This window comes from Elaeis guineensis, chromosome 10, assembly GCF_000442705.2.
Source record: "Elaeis guineensis isolate ETL-2024a chromosome 10, EG11, whole genome shotgun sequence".
NCBI classification, from domain to species: Eukaryota; Viridiplantae; Streptophyta; class Magnoliopsida; order Arecales; family Arecaceae; genus Elaeis; species Elaeis guineensis.
The window spans coordinates 45,337,595-45,346,215 of NC_026002.2; positions in this window are offsets into that span (position 1 = coordinate 45,337,595).

Sequence of the window (8,621 nt, forward strand, 5' to 3'; positions counted from 1 at the left end):
AGCTACACCAGCATCCGAAGCATGCGAATCCATGCAAGCCATTGCATTGAGAAAGCCTCTGCCTTAGCATAAGAGCAAGAGGTTCCAACCCCCAGGGTGTGTCCACAAAAGGGTAAAAAAACTTTCAATAGAAGCTCCGTTTTCTTACCAGGGAAGTGCTGCGCTGAAAGACCTTTGGCAGACCTCAAATAGTATCGAATTCCTTCAACAGATGTTGGTTCGGGTGCTCTTTCTTCTTCTGAGTGAGTGGATTAGCTAGGCCCGACTATCTCTGTAGAAAATGGATCTCTTCTTTCTACGCCGACGTATGCCTATCTTTAAGCGCCCACCTATCCCTATCCCTTGTGGATGGGAATCCGGTTTCTGAAAGTGCCACTGCCACCAAAGAATCTGTTTTTGCTTCGTGAGAAAGGGAGTATGTTAGATAGAAAGAGCTAAAAAAGGTGTACCGGATATTTTTTTTTCCATATAGTAGGCTCAAATAGCGCTTTGACGGACATAGGTATACACAAACTATAGAATTTCATTGCTTGTTTGCCTGGTCTTATATACTTAGTTGTAGGCATTGCCTTATGAAATCTAACTTAATCGGGTAAGATACCCCAGCTTGTGCTATGGGGCTGGCACCCTTTTTTAGGTATGTGCCTCAGGAACAAAGACAGCCTATCTTGCTGCTACAAGTCAAAGCCATTCTGTAATTTCTTTCTCCATTGACCTAGCCCAGTAATCTATATCGAGTGGAGACAAACCCCATTCTAGGATGAAGTACCTGAGAGCTTCCTACTCTTTGTTGACCTTTTTTCGGGGCCCCCTCTAAGATGAAAGATCTATGAATGAGTCGTCATTGAGGTCAAAAAGGAAAGCGGATTCGTGATGACTATCATAAAAGAGATCCGAATTCGAAGCTGGTCATGCCCTCTTCCTTTTAAATGAGCGGTGCGTGTGAGCTACCGAATGAACTGTGTTTAGCATTTCAGTCTTGGTTGAAGGTGGCATCTCGAATGATGTTCGGCATGGTGTCAACTGTATCTGATCTCGCTGTGAGAGCTTCAGGGTTAGACCAAAGGAAGAGAAGGCGTCAGCAACTGACAGACCAAAGGCCTAAAAGCTTACAACAAAAGAGCACTAATGGCCAACCCAAGCCTTTTCAGAAAGAGCCCTTCCGTCCTTAGGGTCCCTCGTGTTGTAGTTACATGGTATGGCTAACGCTCCTTAGAGGATAGATCTGCTTCCCTAGGCGGGGGCACCTCGGCTCTATGAATAGCTCCTGATCTTGGTCATAAAGGGAGTGCAAGCCCCCGTGGTTGTTAGTCCCATAGGTCTAGAGCACGATCACGTGAAGAAGAACATACCACCGATTGATTCACTTGTCTGATTCGGTATGTAGGCACAGAAAAAGTGTTCCAGCTTGAGCCGAGAAAGTCTCACCCTTCTATGTACATCCAAAACTTCTCAGCTCTTTCATTGCAACTCACCACCCAACAACGGCCACCCTCCTTGGGTCTAAGGTAATAGGGCTTGATGCCTAGCGGCTTCCTTTTACGGGTTTTCTACCGATCTCACAGGTTCACTCCCTTGAGGATTGTTCCTCGAGTCGTGATGCTTTGATTGTCGTCTTTCGAATTAAGGATTTTTCCAGCTGGTGTTCAGCCAATGGCTTTTGTCTTCGGGTGCCTCGCCTTTAAGGCTTCATTCCACTCCTCTTCTTTCGCTCTCATCTCTGCCTTTCATCCACATCGATACCCCCGATCTATCTCTTTTCCCACTTGTTAGGGCAGCGGTTGGAGAGGTAAAAGCTCAATTTGAGGCTGTTTTCCGAATCGTGCGCCGAAGCAAGGTTGTTCCTTTTTTCAGAGGAGCTAGGCAGGGAAGAGCCTTTAATTAAGGCTGAAGAATAAGAAGATGCCCATTTCTATTTAAGAAAGGGCGATAGGAATAAGAACACAAGCTTTTAAGGCGGAATAAGCCTACTTCCATGAAAGAAAGAAGGAAAGGGCTCATAGAGGGTTTGGCTCTACTCTACTTAGGTAGAGAAAGAAGATGAAAATAAATGCCATTCCAAAGAAAAAGAGGTGGTTACAGAATGATTTAGATTTCAACCTGTAGCCAGGGCTGGCTGATAAATAAGAGGGCGACGGATAAGGTCGGAATGGCTAGCCAAGCAAGGACAGCATGGAAGCAGGTTTCTGTTGCCTTTGTCGCGAAGTTTGAAGTTTGTTCCTTATCTAGAGCTGATCTTTCCCGAAGGAATTTTTTCTCGCCTATCTTTGGCTGCTTGTGAGGATGCTTCTGTTGGACCTATTCGACCCCATGCCCGTTTCCCTTTCTCCCTTTCTTTATGTTAATTGAGGGCTCAAAAGACCGACCAAAATGTAATGAAATTGTTTCAAAGTCTTACTCTTTCTTGACGATATCATCCTGCAATTCCTTTTTAAACCTCTATAAATTCATCCAAGCATACCTGGAATCACCACAATTTGAACTAGTTCTTGGTCAGACAACTAACTAAGTCGGTAACAGTCATGGGCTACCGCTCCCTTGCTTATGGTCAAGTTGGTGGTCCTTCTCAGGTATCATCGTCCCGTGTGTCCGAGAGGTCGCTAAGAGACTCATGGATAGTTTGAAAAAGAACAACGCCTGTCTTCGCAGGTCATTCTCGACCTTATTAACTTCGAAAGAAATGATCTGGGAGGAGGACTAGGCGATGCGAGAATTCGTATGAGTGATAAGCGATATCACTATTTTGAGTAATATTCCCAACCATTGGTATAGGGATATAGTTGATTCCCCTTACGTATATAAAGGGTAGTTACTAGCGCATTCCGTAAACTAGTTTACGGCTCGGCTATGTAGGATTTTGAGGGTGACCAGCGGAGTGCAGCTCGAAGTACAGCAATGAACGTCGATGAGGTACTGCACCGAGCGAGCGATCTTTCGTAAACCGCCGGAAGAAGGGAATAAAATAGCCCAAAAAACATGCTTTCCCATCTTGCTTTATCGCTGTTCGGGCAGTTCACAAAAACCAACTTACGTCTGCGAGCCCGCATGGCCAGCTAGGTATTATTGCGGGTCAATCAATTGAGGAACCAAGGACTCAACTAACATTAAGAACCTTTCATACTATGAACAGGTGGTACTACCGAACATGTACAAGCTCCTTCTAATGGAAAAAGAAAATGGAAAGATTTATAATCTCGAGAACCTTTCAACACCGCGGGGCGATTTGAAAAGGAGTCTATCTTTCTTGTAGTGCCTTCCATTCCTCGAGAAAGAATCTCTTCCGGGTTTCATTAGATTAAAAAATGATGCTTCCTTGGCCGTGTGGAAGATGGATGAGCATTATGTCATTCCGGAAAGTGATCCGACTGGAAGAAGTGTTATATGAGGACTTCGAGATCAAATAGAGAATGGATCTTTCCATTCCTCGTGACCCACTTATTTCTCCGAAACAAGAGATCAAAGTGATTTTCCTCCTTTTTCCCAAATAGTCGACGGTCGTCTTACACCATTGGGATACTTCGAATAAACTGGAGTACATATAGGAAACACCGGTGTGAAAACCTTTTCTCGAGATATCTTCAAAGTCTTAGGATCGTTGCTCCCGATCTTGTTCCCTCGGTGCGAAAGCAGTTGGTTCCGTAGTTTGAGAATTCTGCTGATTCCAAGTACTCCATCTCCATCATTGCATATAGGAATATAAAAAGTAAAGAGGATAAGGCATGACCAGAAGAATTGTGTAAAATATGTGAATTTATCCAGTTGAGGCATTATTTTTTGAAAAAAAAAAACTGCTCTGCTCCCGAAAAGAAAAAGGAGACTTATAGAGACTTGGCCTTGGTTTTTCCAACTAAAGTCTGATGGGAGAATGGCATGCAATGCGCATGATTTTCGATAGCTTTCACATTTGCGGTAGACTGAACACCCACCCAATCTCGAGAGACCGCGATCGATATTTGAGAGTTTCGTTAGGTCCTTGGCCTCACTCTCTACTCTTTGTTTGCCAGGCGAGTTGTCTATTTTTCCTTGCTCTAACTCCTCTTCTTTGCCGATTCTTCTATTATGACTAAAGTAGAAGTGATACTGACTTCAACGAAATACATGAAGTCAGTAGCACTTTTCCTTTTTTTTCTTTCTTTTTTTCTATTATTCTAAGCAACTCAACTTCATTTTTCTAAGTCAAATATCCCTATATCTTTGCCTTCCATTTTCTTTTGTCTATTCTGAAATTACAATTAAGCCTGTACCTGAGATGGATTCTGCGGGTGCCATAGTGATTATGATTGTTCTTACCGTTGTCGCCAAGGATTGTACTTTCTTACTAGGTACAAGATTGAGCGGGTCATAACTCTTCTTTCCTGTAAATTCATGTCTTATAGTTCAGTTAAAAGATTCCCCGCATGGGCAAGGACTCTCAGTTAGCAGTTTTTGGCTTTTTGGTTCTTTGGTCATTTCCGAAAACCTGGTAGATCTACTGAACCTTTTCCAGAAGAAAGTTTCGAAGGGCTGCGAAACTGGTAACCTTCGCCCAGAACTCGATCTACGGCGCCCCCAAGGTTAGGGGCACTCAAAAGCACCGCTGCCAACGGTGCAATCTGTGGTACCTCCAAGGCATCCAGCCGATCCTCACCCTTCCAAGTGATTCAAATCAAATAAGACAAGTCAGAATCACCAACCAAATGGGAAACTCCATCCTAAACTTCGGAGTGGAAGATAGTAGAAGGCGGGTTTTCTGGATGTTGGCAAACGGGCATGAGAAGGATCTCCAGTAGGGGAGTACCTATTCACAGCGGTTTCTCGATCGGGATTTAGGTATTTTTCTGCTTTGGAGGAGAGTAAGGTCGTCCCTGACTCCATTCCTTCTTAAGGTCAAGAAGAGCGGCCTTCTTGCTTGCAAAACTTTTTTGTGAAAAATGATAACATTTGAACGCCCTTATGATATTGCTCTAGTGCACCAGCACACGCGAAGCACACTTCTTTATTCTGTATAGAAGGATTGATTAAGGATATTGATTGCCCATCCTCCCTTTGGTTGTTGATTGCACCTCAGGTGACTGGACATCCGAACGGCGTTCTTTTAGCATTTCAAATCCCAACTTCCTCAACCAAGCCGATTGGGCAGACCGATTTGAAAGAGCAGAGAGAGGAGACAGGATTGCCTTATAAAGGACAGAGGCTCGCTGGAATGCTTGATTGATTCTATTCAGGAAGTTCACACTCCCCGAAGCCCCACCCCCGCGGAAGGGTGGCGGTTTATGATCCTCTTTCAGCTGTCTGAACTAAAGCCAGTCAACTCGACAAATAACATCTGAGCAGTTACGGCAATTAACTCTTGGAGTTATGACAGTGATTTTTCTTTTTTTCCTTTTTTCTGAAGCCTGTAAACCAGCTAAGAGACACTTTCATTGGGACCGTACCACTCTTTTTCGTGATTAGGAAATTCCTTCCTTAAGAGTTCTGGTGGAAACTGAGTTGGAAGAAAGTGAATAGGTCAAAACCCGATATGAAGAATTTCATTTTATTGAAGAGAAGAGATTGGCAACCTTGTGTCATGGGCAGCTTTATCAGAGCTGGAGGAAGGCCCTCGCTCAAGCAACATATTCTCACGAGAAGTCCTTGTTTTGTGGATAGGAGTACGGGGGCGGCCGAGTACAGTGAAAAGAAAAGCAGACAAAAAACAACTAATAAAAGACAGACACAGAAAAAAAAAAAATGAAGAAGAATTACGTATAATGAACAATTCAAAGCGCAAAAGCCCACGGAAAATGAAAGAAACGACATGAACAACAAACCAAATATCATGGAATAGCCTTCGCCCGTTATCTCCTCATCTTCCTAGTTGTAAGCCACAGTTTACTTCGACGTTTCCAATTTCCCATAGAATCTCCGGGGCTTTCCTAGTAACTATAGTTTTGTTTTTTTATCTTTATTCTATTTGTCTCATTTTTTTTTCTCTTTCCTTTTTTCAGGCCCTACTTTCTAAGATTGGGTTCTCTCTGGGGGCTCGAGCCCTCTCCTTTTTTTTAATATGTGTAGGATGGGAGGGAGGTTTCCTTTTAGCAATCATTATTTCTCTTCTTGCTGGGGTTGACGGGAATGCCGTTTCCCCCGGTGGTACACCATCTCCTTCTCCTTCATCAAGTCAAAACTCTTTTCCCTCTCTTTCTGGAGAGATGACCCGCCAATCCTTTTTTCAACAACCTAAAGATGGATTTCAAAACCAGGACGAAATTTGGTCAAAATGTAGTCGTTGAAGCTTTTCTGCTGTCTATGTTATGAGTCCGCAGTAAATCTTGCTTTCGATCTCACTCAAGGGAACGCCCTATTATTGGATTGGGAATATTCCTTTACTTGAAAGTGGATGGAAGGATTTCTTTCTTTTTTGTCTTTTGCCCATTCGAGTGTTCTTTGACGATGACATCATAGGCACCAGGCCCTCGGTCTGTCTGTGCTGTTTCGAATGATCGGGTTTCAACGGCAAGCAGCTAGGGAAGCATTTATTCCCAAGCGATAGGGCTTGGAGTTCAGATTGATGCCTTAGTCCACTCCGAGATAGAACTAATAATGGAAAAAGATATGCTTAAGAACTCCAACAGTAAGTTGATCAGTTACTATCGGTAGGGACGGGAGACAAAACTGCCACTGATGGGAAAGCGATAAGAAGCCTGAAAGCGATTCTTACACAAGATACGATGACAGGAAGGGAGTTCGATCAGGAATGGAACCGGAGAATATGAAATGGGCTCTCGACCCAGGCCTTGCTTTGTTTACCTGTCCTATCGTATCGAATAAGGTTTCCCAGCCTAGCCTATCTCGGTGTCTGCTACCGAAAGAGAGAATCAGTCTAAGGGCAGCTCAAAACCAGCCCAACCTCTTCATGGTCACATCCCCTTTTCCGACGCTTTTCGTGTTGTTGCATGTGCCTTACGGTATCCAGATCCAGTCCTCTCTGCTTCCTATGATTGAAGTGAAGATCCGCAATAGACTGTCTGCTTTCCTTGGTAAGAAAATCAATAAGGAATCTCTTTATAATAGAACTGGGGACGTATCGGCCTCTCCGATTGAGAGGATAAAGTCTGTGATTCAAAAACCAAACCAGTTGTTAGAGCTGGGTCGGATAGGCAATCAACATGATTGGTCCCGCCCCAGTTTAAGTAGTTGGATGTGAGTGCGTCGGATAAGCGAAAGCAAGCAGTAGATCGAGAAAAGAAATCATACGGATTGCAACCTACAGATGAAGAATCAGCTTCATTGTTCCCACCATCTATATCATCCAAGAATATTGTATAATAAGAATAGGAATCAATCGTTCAGTGATCGCTACGCTTGATTGGGGCGGGCTACCCACACTGTTTTGGCTAAAAACCCATCTCCTTGCTGTTCCTCATTATTACCTACTCCAAACACGAAAGTCAAGACCAAAAAATCTGTCTACATAGCTCCCTTTGAAGGTGGAGCTTCGCGGGGATCGTACGTCAGCCAAGGCGTTAGACCGGAGCGCGTCCCTGCAGGTGCAGGTTAATCTCTCAGCTTCTGTTCTTTCTGTCCCTCCTCGGTGCCTCTTCCTGGCTACTCCACTCCAAGTCGGGATGGGTGCCACAAACACAGCTTGTACTGGCTAAACATCTCCTATCTTTCCATTTGAAGGAGTCTATCCCACTGCTTAAGTCTGACAAATGTCTGACACTACTATATCGGACGTAAAGTCTTGCCCGGCCTCACTGAGTGGATCTGGTGCCCACACCGTAGCTAGTCCTCTTAGCTTTATTGGAGCAGGTGCCCAAGCTTCTTTGGCTAAAGCACATCTCCTGTCTGAACCCTTGACCGATTCGAAAGACAAATGCACAAACCCACATTGAAGAAAGAGATGATCGAGTCTCTTACGCCATCCTAGGCGGTTCTCCCGTAGCGTCTCTGCCGGCTACTTTCTAAGGTTCAGGTTTGTCTGCCTATCCTAGGTGACCATCTTCGTCTACTACAACTAGGGGTGTGCGCCATAGAGTGTGGTACAGGTGTCACCAGTCCCACAAAGGGACAGATTCGTTTTTGATCTCGTCAACTCGGAACTCCTAGCTACAACTAGAACTCCTTAGCTACTAAAACAAGAACTCTTTCACTCGGGCTACTTTTCTTATCGGGCAAGTTGCCACCCGTTTGTTCAATACCCGAACTCTAGTAAGTCGCTTAATCTGTCGAGAAGAACCATCCCTACCGGATCGGACATGTAACCAGTCTTCTCCGCTTGAGAGGGAAAGACGGCTGCTCTGTGAACAACCCTAGTTGCTGGTCCTGCTCCTGCTGCTGTCTGAACTGCCACCTCTGCTCCAATACATAAAGCAGCTCCAGCTGAAGTGTAGCAGCTCCGTCCCATTCATCACTGCTTTCTGTTAAAAAGAAAAGAGCTGCTCCTCTCCGATCTAAGTCCTCTCTCTAGTCAGAAATAGCGTCAGTTAATCAGGATGGATCGACAGGCTTTCCAAACCTACTGGTCTCTTCCTCGGACCTAGCATTGCTGCCTGGCCCATCACCTTGATATTCAGCACACTCGGTAAGGTCTTACCATCCCCCCTTCCATATCCATATTCTGGGAACCTCGGACGATAGCTTTACCCCGATGAAACGGA